We start from the raw sequence: 11,903 nt of genomic DNA on the forward strand, positions 1-11,903 counted from the left end.
TATTTGAATCCTTGTAAAGAAAAAAACAACACTCCCCCCCAAACAAAACAACCCCCCCCCAAGTTCCATCGAATTAGTTTTAGCCTGCCTGCTCTCCCCAGTGACTGCATCTATTAACATTATAATCTCAAACACCATTTTTTATGTAACACTATTGTTAGTAAATCAACTCCTCAGGTCCACAGAGACGCTGACCCCTGGCAATTGAGTGAAAGTGTAATTATCTCCCCGAATCTTGGACAGATTTAAGAGATTACATTTCAACTAAATCTATATCAATGCTAATTTTTTCCCAGACTCCAGGTGCTAGGCACTAGGAAATGGTGTTCCTGCCCAGCAGAATGGTTTACAAAGAGGAGAGGGCTTGCTGTGTAGAGGGCCAAAAGAAATGAATCCCCACATAAAATTGCACCTATTTTTGCTACAAAACCTGGTTCTTATATGGCAAAGTTAAACAAAGCAGCTATGCTAAATTAGCGTTAAATAAAGGCTAGTTTAATGCTCGGTTACAGTCAACTGGTGTATATTTGATGGCTAATTGTCTATCAAAATTAAAAAGAAAAGAACAAATGATTCGTTATGAGAAGGTGTTAAAAGCTTCGACAAAAAGGACATTTCACAAATATAATTTCTGTGGATGGTGAATTGTCCTTTTGAAGCTTTATTTTTAATGCAGTAAAGGCCTAAAACTCTCTAGCTACGACTAATGGAGAGCAATGTGCTCTTTTATTCGGAAACCGTCTATATAAGAAAAAAATCAATAGAATAAAATCTGAAGGGCAATATTCTTGTAAGAAACTGGAATAAAAATATGTGTGGTTTCGAACGGCTGCTTAAATAAATAACGACATGGCAGTAAAAAGGCATTTGAGTGTTATTTGGGTCTATGGTTAAAGAGAACTAATCGATTGCTGCGGGGGGAGTGGAGCTAAATTACAAATCAACCGAGATTAGCAAGAAGAAAACAATATTTGCGAGATTGCAATAAAGGAGAGAGTTGCTTCGTTAGAAGTCTTCTGCGCTGTTTCTTAGGAAAAGGTGGCAGACTCTTCTGATCTTTATCCCTCTGAGTTTCCTCCCAGCGCAAACAGATTTTTTGTTAACTAATTGGCTCTGAAATATTCGAGAAAGGGAGACAAAAAGTTGCAGGAATAATGATAAAAAAGATTTGTTGTTCAAAGTTAATTAAACATGAAAGCAACAAAAATGCAATGGAGAGGCGTCAGCCCCACTCGCGTCTGATGAATTCGACATCAATTTTGTCGATATGCATTATAAGGAGATGGAGGCTTGCTGCTTACATGGGAGTAAATGTAAGAGAATCCAAGTATGCAAAAAAGCCCAAACTAAATCATGCAGCAAGAGCGACAAACCGTCTGGAAAATGGATCCATGGAGCCGCAAGAATGTACTTTTTTATCTTTGACAACTTGTGTCCTAAAGAAAGTATCTTGAAGATAATTGAAATGATTACAATTCATTGCTGCAGTACTTTGAATGTGAACAGTCAAATAATGAAATCTTGGTAATACAACAAAAATTTAATTTGCATTACACCATTGCTTGAGTTTTTTTATGCCCAGCTTCCGCTAGAAATTTTGTGTTAATACATAATTCTGTACTTCGATGCATTATTCATATTTTTTGGTATTGTTTTTCCCCTTCCTTCCCCAGTAATGGTCTCCTCTGAAACTTTAAGGTGTAGATGCAAATGAAGAGTGACTGTTGCCTATCAGTCCCAGATTATGGTGCATATTCTGGGAGGAAATAATAAAAAAAAAAGAACTCAGTTCTAACGTGGGGTCTGCAGAGAGTTGCTGTCTGAAGCTTCGATCCTGACCTCGACTGAAATGTGATTAACCTATTAGTAAAAGCAAAACAACAGCAAAAAATATCCTAGACATAGCTGCCAAAGTTGAGTGATTGATGCTCAAGCCCCTTCGAGTCCCGTGGAGATAATATTCCACACGTGAAAATATTCCTCCTGTGTTCAAATTCATTTACAGACCACATTTGGGTAAGAGCTCCGCAGGGTCCCTAGAATAAAGTGCATCCTATTTAATTTAGTTGGCAAATTCATTTTAGTTCAGTTTGCAGCAGCTCCAAATGGAGAGGCTGGGTATTTGCTACATAGATCTTGAAAGATCAGATGTGTACATTTTGAATGATTATTTTGATGGCTGATTTGCCCCGTCTGGGGATGACTTCATATACATTTAAAGAAAGGCAAAGTCCAAACCATTGTTCCTTAACTCAGTCAATACCTTCTACATTACAACAAGAGGGTGTTATATAAATACATATAATTCCCTAAAAAAGAAAGGATTGGCAAGATGTCTCTATTACAGATGGTGGATAGAATTAAGAACTCAGACTATTACATAGGCTTATTTTAGTAATGACATGGAAAAAAGTCAGAATAAGTTCCTTTCTGAATGAGTGTTAACCATACAGCTTACACATTGCAGAATACAATTTTTTTTTATCCTCATAATATTAGATGGTGTTTTTGCACAGAATGCAAACGATCTGACTCTGTCTCTCTCTGGTTTTGCAGATTGTGTAGTAGGCAGCCTGTCTTTTAATCCAGATCAGAAATGGCCCAGTATACATTCTCAATGCAACTAACTGTTTCTAAAAAAGAAAAAAAGAAAGAAAGAAAAAAAAAAGACCATCTGGTAATTGTCTTTCTTTAGATCTTCCCTTAATTATGCTTTTAATTAAAGATGGTTCAAGGCATTGGACCACATGAAGGGCAGTAATTACAAATTACATTACAAACCCAACAGATGTAGCTCTATCTGCTGGGAAAAAGGTACCGGAATAAAATTTGACTAAACTTTCGGATAAATTAATCCACTGCCTTGAGAACAGAAGCACATTTTTTATTATGCAGACTCTAGCCAGGATTTAAGTTCTCTGTCATGATTGTTTTCATATTTCTTTGACATCTATTGATTTGGAGGCAGCTGCAAGGCTTTGTCACAAGAGAGAAGAGCAGTCACAATATATTAGCTTGATGGCATAACTCGAATATGAGTAGGAAGGATAGAAACATGACAGGGCGTCACATGATCGGGTGATGGGCCTCCAACAAAATAAAGAAATTAATTTTTAATAGACGCTTTAAAATACCACAGCTAGTGTAACAGTGATGGAAACAACAGTGCTGTTAATTATCTAGCACTGGAGGGTCGGATCTTTACCCCAAAAGGGTTTGAAGAGATGTGTTTTAATTTTCATTTAGGACTTATTTTTTGCAGTAAGTGAAAGTCACAAGGGGAGTAATCCTCATCATGAGAGATTTCCAAACCATCTAACTGCCCTATGCCAAAGAATGAAGGTGTATTTAAAGTATTAGGGAGACTAAGAAGGTTGAATGATGGTGGCATCACAGAATTTCTCTGCAAGAACCTGGAGATAAATATACCATCTCACCCATAATTTGCTGAGAAAATAAACTGCGAAATCTCAAACCGCATCAGTTTAAACCTCCTTTTATTAGTGTATGCAAACAAACCAAAAAGCAATAGCCATTGTAATAGGAGAAAGCACTATATTCTCGAAGATTTTTCTGGGGCATTTCATCCCAGTAATCTGTGGTCACTGATGGGTCTATGTTAACTATTTACAATGCATATTTTAGGATTGCAGGAATACACTACTATGAACTGTTTGTAAATAGCCTGGTTTCAAGAAGCTGGCTGGCACATTAGGAGGAGATCAAGAAATTACGGGTGTAAGGGTTTACAAAAATCAAGTTCTGGTTCAGTGGATAAACACATAATTGAAAATCAAGAGACTGTTTTTTAAGACTACCTCCAGTTCAAAGTATGCACTTCTCCAGCATTTTGCCAAAATCCTGTGCTAAACATATAACTTTGGAGTTTTAAGTATTTGAGCAGGTTTGGGCAAGATACCAGAACTATTGCAAGTGAGGCTGTTGGTTAAAAACAATCATTGCAGTTAATCTTGAATGTGGGGACAGAAGGAATCTATATGTCAGACACCTCTCTCCCTCTCTCTCCCTCTCTCTCTCTCTTTTTAGTAATTTGGGCCATTTCTGTCATCTGTTAATCATCTTCATGGTCCCACACTTCATCCACCCCCTTTGGAAATGCATGACAAAAATCTGCAGAGTCTGATTAACTTTGGGCTAGGTATTGTCTCACATTCAGGCTGAAATACATTTATCAGAGCTGTAATGTGGATGGAAGGCCGTCTTCAACACATGAAATCAGAAAGGGAAATCTTCGGGTGCCATCTTGCTCAGATTTTCCCATTTCTGCCTGCAATATTGAAACAGAAACACATGCAAAATATAGACGTGGATACACACATAAATGCAGACATAAACACCTACAGCATGAAGAACACACACACATGCACAGTCACACAGTTTGCATCTATCTTTCTTACACATAAGGCCAAAATCTTAAATCCTAACCCTGTCCTTTCTCAGGCAAAACTCCCAACGTGCGCTTTGCTCCAATATGCCCTGCAGGATTTGGGCCCTATCCAGTAGGCCCCCAAGACATACACAGCACACGACAGACAAAGACATATTAATACAGACGCACACCTCATGCACAAATACAGACACACATTCACACTTTCACACACACTTTATTAATAGTGTTACATTTTTTCATTCTGACTTGTGTTAACCCCTATGTCTTCTAATCCATTTTCATTACTATTTCTGGGTATCATCCTGCCCTAACTGAAGAAATAAGAAAAACTCCCCGTCCGTGGGACAAAGGTGCGACCTCAGGAGAGGTTAGTTATTTGGAAAGACCTCTGCAGATGCCCTTTAATCTGCAAGCCCAGTGTTTTTTGTTAATATTATAATTTATGATTTCAAAATGTCAGCATCTGAATAAGTATTGTTATCTAAATATGGCATGGAATAGATTGTAGCCTGTATACTCACTTTATTTTACAATGGGTGGTAAAATATTTGTTCCAATTTTAGGCCTGAATTCTGTCACCACCTTCAAGCTGTTTGTATAAAGATGCCCATGATGATAAAACTCTATATTTAAAATGCATAATAACATGTTTAAAGTCATAAATCTCTTTTAGCCTCATGTTATGTCACATGAGGACTTCTAATTCCTCTTGGCCTTAAGTGGTGTACTATGAAAATGGCATATCCTTTTGTGGAAAACTGATACATTTAGAATCACTAATGTAAATTATTTACAGGACATTATATACTATTGGATTGCTGAAATGCTACTAGTCCTTCTTCATGGATACATGTCTGTATATATTTACGCACATGCACACATATCCCAAACTCAAGAAACAAAAGTAATCAGCTTTAAATTGATAAATGCTAGGAAATGCAGAGTTACGTTTGCTATACTACCTTAAGACAGTCCTTTGTGATTAGGTAGTTTCCTATAATTATGTATAAAAAAGTTACTTGGTAAACATGTTTACCAACTGTATTGAAAAATTTGTATTTTAGTGCTATTACTTATTACAAATTTTGCCTTTTTTCTGCTTACATAAGAGATTGTGAAATTTAAGTTCCTATTCAAAATTTTTCATCAATTTCTTCAGCAAATTATTCTTGGTCAGCAGATCATTTGAAAACATCTCTTTGTGAACATTTATAATCAGTTCTGTGTTTGTCAGTCACATAAATCACATGGTCTGTGGGTAAAAACCTATATAGAATAGAAGTTGTGTGTGTGTCTCTGTGTGTATTTCCACTCATTCATCTACAGTGCTGGTCTTTTAAAAGTCCCTGTGTCCAATAGAAAGAGAATATATCTTTTTGTTATAGAGGTTCAGAGCTAGATTCACAAAAGGAGTTAGGCACCTAACTGCCACATTAGGAACCCAAATCCCAGAATCAGGCCCTGCTGGGAATCACAAAATCGCCGGACACTGTAGGCGCTTAAACTTGCTTAGCTCTTCAAGTTTTGCAGTAGAAGTTCTGTAGACGCCTATGTTGCTGTTTCTGCGCATGCGCACTGTATTCCCATGCCAGGTGTCTGGCTGCCTAAGCTTCAGAGTGAGGCATGAGCCGGTCGAAGGCAGGCGTTCCTCAATCTAACTTGCCTGCGGGGCCTGATCTGGTAAGCGTGCTCAGACTTCACCCACAGGATTGGCCCCCTCATAGACGAGTACACACAAACCCAAGTTTGTTTGTGAATGTAGGCCTCAGTGTTCAGTGGAATACATGCTGCAGGACAAGAATTGGGCCAGTACTACATAAACACACACACACAATTAGATATAGGTACAAATCTTTGTCTCTGTATAGTATATATTTATAGATTATGCATTTTAATAGACATAGAGCCAAATTTTCTTCTCACATTCTCCATGTGGCTCTCCAGAAGAAGCGCAGATCCTGAGTTGCATGTTTCTTTCATGTATTTATGACCCATTTCCAAAACAAGCCATGTTTCAGGCAAAACTATAGTCACTTTTCTCAAGTTGTGAAGTTATTCTGATGTTAGTGGCTGAAACAGGTGTCTTTGCCCTTGATCTATGTATATTCACTTGGTGGAAATACGAGGATGTGGCTCTTAATTAGCAGAGCACACTACGATTTGACTTTGGAAGGAATTTAGGCTCTTGAGCCTCCTCAAATGTGCAATCAGTAGAGAGCTCTCTGGTTACATTAACTATTACAGATTTTTCCAGCTAAATCAGAGATCCAAAAGCAAAACCTAGCACTCAGGGACATCCTATGGATTTGTGACTGTCTCTGGAGGACTTAGAATCCTAAAATCAATGAATGGATTACACTGATCCATGAACATAGATGTCTCATCTGTGAAAGATACAGTATTGATGGTCTTCATTATACTCAATCATTTCAGATCATCACGTGGAGAATACACAGAATGGAAAGAGTATTTTGTGGGGTGTGCAATACCTCTTAAGGAAGTGGAAGGCGTGTTATTGGATGAGGCACAGCAAGGACTGCAGGGATAAAATGCTGCAACCTACTGCAAAATGTCAGAGAATACATTAGTTGAATATATTTCTGGGCTACATGTATTTTGCAATAACATCTCACACAATTCTGACTTAGTATCTAGGTGCAGAATATATAATTTCTTAGACATATAAATAACTTTCTATAACATGTAAGTAACTTGCTTGATCCTGCAGTTTCACCTGTAAATCATTTATTCTTCATTGGCCCCTGTTCATCAAGGTACTTAAATACACATCTGTCTTTAAAAAACGTGACTAGTACCAAATAATTCAGCGTGAGAGTTGCTGTGATCAGAGGAGTTAATAGGACTATTCACATAGTTAAAACAATAGGCTCATATTTAATAGGCACATATTTTCATAGGCACATAAACAATAGGCACATATTTTCTGTTTTTATAATGCTAAGTAGTTACTATGAGCAACAGAGTTCTGCACTTTAAGTTACAGAGTTCTTCTGGTTTTGAGACCTATTTATGTGTGAATCATTTTTATAATTGATATAATTTAAAAACTAAAAATAGAAATAAAGAACAGGAACTGGACAACTACAGAAGATTATGGTGGATCCAAGAACATCAATCAAATATCCATACTGATTTACATAGTATATGGATAGAACCCTGGCCATGTTTGGTAAGAATTTGCCTATAGAAAACTTGTCCAAAACCAGATCTATGCATATATGTGAAAATCAAGAAGTACAAAACCATATGAGTGAAATCCTGGCCTCACTGAAGTCAGTGGGAGTTTTGTCATTGACTTCAATGGGGACAGGATTTCACCCTTTAAATTCTACTGCTCTGCTCAAATGCAGAGATACTCAATTAGATCCACAATCTGCATGTAGATGGAAGGCAGTGTGAGACAGATTTTGTTGTTGGGTGTGCAGGTTTTCCAAAAGAGAGAACTTGTTCTCAAGGGTTTTTCAGGAGGTCCCAGCATCCCAAGTGATTCCTCTGAGTCACATCTTGACTTAATCTATTTAACCAAAAAGCTCCCCTCTACTGCCAGGCTGTGACTATATATCATATGATGCCAACATGGTTGTTTAGAACTCTGGGCTACAGTTCATGCACAGTTGTAACCCATATTTGTGAAAGACGTATCTGTCCCAAATCCTCACGTAGAAGAAGGTGTGATGGAAGATCTTACAGTACAGCATGTGCTGAAATTCTTGCAGAGAAAGGATTTTGCAGCATCCTTGAAATTGATTCTTTTTCTTTTGCTGTTTTCAGCTAAGCCCCTAGCAATATTTCCTTTACATAGATATTTGGAAGGGTAATTAGCATCTATGTTAATTACAAGACACTGAAGCACATGTCTGACACACCTTGAAGAAAGGATCTAAAACTAGGGACAAAATGTTGTGATATTTGACTTTTTAATCACAAAAAATATAATGTAAATAAATGTAGCTAATGTGAACAACGTGTTTTATTATAAACAGAGATGAGCAAACTCATTTAGCTAAATTTCAATCCCAGGCCAGCAGTTTGAATTTGAAAATAAGATTTAAATCTGAACAGTAAGAGAGTCATTGGGGTGGGAGGTGGGAAAGGAACACAGAGGAACAGAGAAAAATATGCAATAAAAATGGGGATTAACACAGCAAAGGATAGACAAGTGTAAAACAAATATAGAGATATTTATATATATATATATAAAAGAAGAGATGGAGTAAAGGGACGCAATCGGATGAAAAAAATAAATACACTGCTTATCTATATGGGACAACCACTTACACCAGCCTGGGCAAGCACAGCATAGGCTTCCTTTCGCATACAAAATATTTTGTTTAAACATTGATTCCCCCTTGGGCAAAAAAATTAGTTTAAATTAAAGGAGTAAAAGTGCACAAACATCCACTAGCATTGGGAATCATATAAATCTCCTAAACAGGCCCTGATCCTGCCGTCTGGTCTGCACTGACAGGCTCGTGTGGTTGTGTGCAACTCCAGTAATGTCAGCGGGACTCACTCCACTCATGTGAATAAGATTGCGGATAGGTGCCGTGGGTGGTGAAATTCATAAAAATCTCAAACTGCACAAGGTTCACCCATCCCCAATTCTAAATAAAGTTGATGTTTAGTGATAGATTTTTCCTATCGTCACACTATGTTTCTAAACCCCAAGAGAGTAATTGTTTCTTATAGCTTTCTGATCATCTTTGAAGGCCACTTATTTGGGCCCTGATCCTGCAAAGACTTATGCATGTACTTAACCTTGTGCACAGTGAGTTCGTTCATTGAAGTAAATGAGGAATGTGTACTATACATAAAGTTAAACATATACGTAAGTCTTTGCAGGATCAGAGATTTGTACTGTAACTACATAGTGATACTCATGCAAATAGCTGATTTTTTGTTTAGAAGAAGTACTCATACATATTGAAATCAAATACATTATTATTGTAAAGGTAAAATTGAAGCTGTTATATTAATATGGATGATACAAATTAATGGGATTTAGATTGCTTTGATATACTTGTTTGTGAATGGCTTTTATTTTATGTTATTTGAAATCATTTTATTTTATTAATATCAGGTACTGCAGAGCAGAAGTTAGTAACTCTCTATCAGGAGCTTGCTTAATACTAATATTTTGCATTAATAATGCACATTTTTCTTTCAACAGTTAATGACCAGTTTATAGACCAACTGCCTGTAAAATGTAATCTATAAATTTGCAGAAATTGATTTTTCTTTCAGCATCAAAAATCTTAGTCAGTAGACTGCAGCAATTTTTCCCTCTGTGGATTTTACCTCCAGTAGTAATTAATGCATTAATTTTACAGGTTTAAAATTTTGTTTCCCAGCAGAGTATACCCATAAACATAAATGAACACATATAGGCTCTTTTTTACAGAGCCTATCATTATTTATTGTATACAAACGTATATCTGTGTACAACTGGTTTGCTGGAAACTAGAAGTGAAAGGTTTATTTGTAACAGGCATAAACATTCCAAATGTTAACATCATTTTGTATGTTGTATCGGTACAGATCAGATATAGCCAAAGAAGATTTTAAAGCACCAACACAGACAGTAAAGATACTATGGAAGTACCATACATGCAGCAGCCACTATTCAAACCTTAATGTTCTGACATCTTTTTCATTTGTAACCACATTATGGTTTAATCAGGCAAAAGGGGTCTCAAGTTGGGAAACCAAAAGCCGAGGCCAACAGAATTAGGATCTGATTCTGCACCTGTTAGCCTATGAAAATTTTATTGTTTGAATAAAAACCTGCAAAAAACACACATATAAAGAAAATCATGATGGACAAAGGAATACACATGCCGTTCTGACAAAAAGAATCCCCTGCTTCTGTCTTGATTTGTCAGGTGATTTCATAAATTATTTTCCTTAGTGTATTCAAAGCAACATGCACTAAAACAGGAGAGGCCATAAGAAAGAAAGCAGAATTACTCTTGAGATTCCCCAGCCCAGTAATGCCTTTCTATGGTACCAGTAAAAAGCAATGGTACTAATAAAACTAGGCTATAACTCCCACTTTCAAAAGAGCAAATACATTCAATGAAATCCCTAATAGCTTCTGCCCTGAAGCCAGGTTCTTAACTTCATGATCACTTTTATTTAAGTTTCTTACACCTCAGCAAAATGCATCCGAGCCTGAAAAATTCATTTTGCAGGGGAAAGTCTGCTATGACTTGTTTTCTTTTTGTTTTTCACATTGTGGACATAGTAGAAGGCATTCCTGAAAGAAATATACTTTCACACAGTCAAGCTATATTTTTCACAGAGTTCACTGTAACTGCAATCTCATTGCAGTTTGCATGTGGCTTTCATATTGTTTCACTATATCCGAGTTTGCTGTTAGCAGATTCCACAATATATATATCTTTATACACGATGCCTCTAATATTGCCATATACCACATGCCAGGAGATGCTGGAATTGGTTAACAGTGATGTTCTTAGTGATGCTTACGTACATTTAAATTGAAGATTGGTTAGTTGGGGCATACAGCTATTAGCTCCCCCATGCCAAAAAAGTTAAATGGCCCTATTTTAAAAATCAGGTTTTTTGAATATAAAGTAATGATTTTTTGATTGACAAATACATGATAATATTAAGAAATAACTACTATTGTCTGGACTTTTGAAATATCAGTATGCAACGGATTGGATTAGCTTGGAGTGCAGTTTAACCTCCTATGTTTTTAGAAATGTTAACTAGGTTAGTTCACCAAAGAATAAGGATACTGTGAGATAAATTGTGCTGTCTTAAAAATCCCAGTAAAAATACAGAACATTTGGAATCCCAAGAAACTCGGATTTTATTAATACATTTGTCATCAATAATTTTCTTATGTTTTCTTTCCCAAAGCCTTTCATTATTAGTGTCAAGTCTGCAAAAGATCAAAGTACAATTTGCTTGTAAGGGAGTGACCCAGATGAAGTTGTACCTGGCAAAGGCCATATAAAGAGACATAAAGTAAAATAAATACCTTTCTACGGGTTCATTTGGAGTTTGTTATCATTTTTCTCCTAGGGCTCTGATCCTGCAATGAGCTTTGTGCTGACTGTTTGGTGGTTCAGATGTGTTTTCTATTTATAGAATAGATCTCACAGTTCGGAAGAAGAAACTCTTCCTTCCATTTATTTGTTTTGTCATAGCTGCTAGGAGCTCTAGTTATGGACCAATACACCATTGTACTAGTGGCAGTACAAACACAGAATAAAAGATGATTTGTACCCCAAAGAGCTTATAGTCTAGTTACACAAACCTTGGATCTGAATGTATAGGAGTAAAGAGGTGCTTTATACCTGTTTACATCTTCCCTGGAGCAGGGTCCCCGGGAATGGATGAGGCCTGAGCTCCAGACCGCTACTTGCTGGCCATTGCAGCTGAATTGGTGTGGGAAGCACTGTAATTTGTTGCAGATGGATGCCAGCAGCAAATCGCCGAC

General features: G+C 36.8%; 1 long non-coding RNA gene across 1 annotated transcript; it reads right to left on the bottom strand.

Moving 5' to 3' along the window:
* Window positions 1-4,999: 4,999 nt before the first annotated feature.
* Window positions 5,000-11,473, bottom strand: LOC120403057. The gene is made up of 3 exons (XR_005597448.1): window positions 11,442-11,473; window positions 6,901-6,973; window positions 5,000-5,034 (listed from the first exon to the last, which is right to left on the bottom strand). It is a non-coding gene; the product is annotated as an uncharacterized LOC120403057 (long non-coding RNA).
* Window positions 11,474-11,903: the final 430 nt, after the last annotated feature.

The sequence above is a fragment of the Mauremys reevesii genome, linkage group 4 (genome assembly GCF_016161935.1).
Source record: "Mauremys reevesii isolate NIE-2019 linkage group 4, ASM1616193v1, whole genome shotgun sequence".
Taxonomy (NCBI): Eukaryota; Metazoa; Chordata; order Testudines; family Geoemydidae; genus Mauremys; species Mauremys reevesii.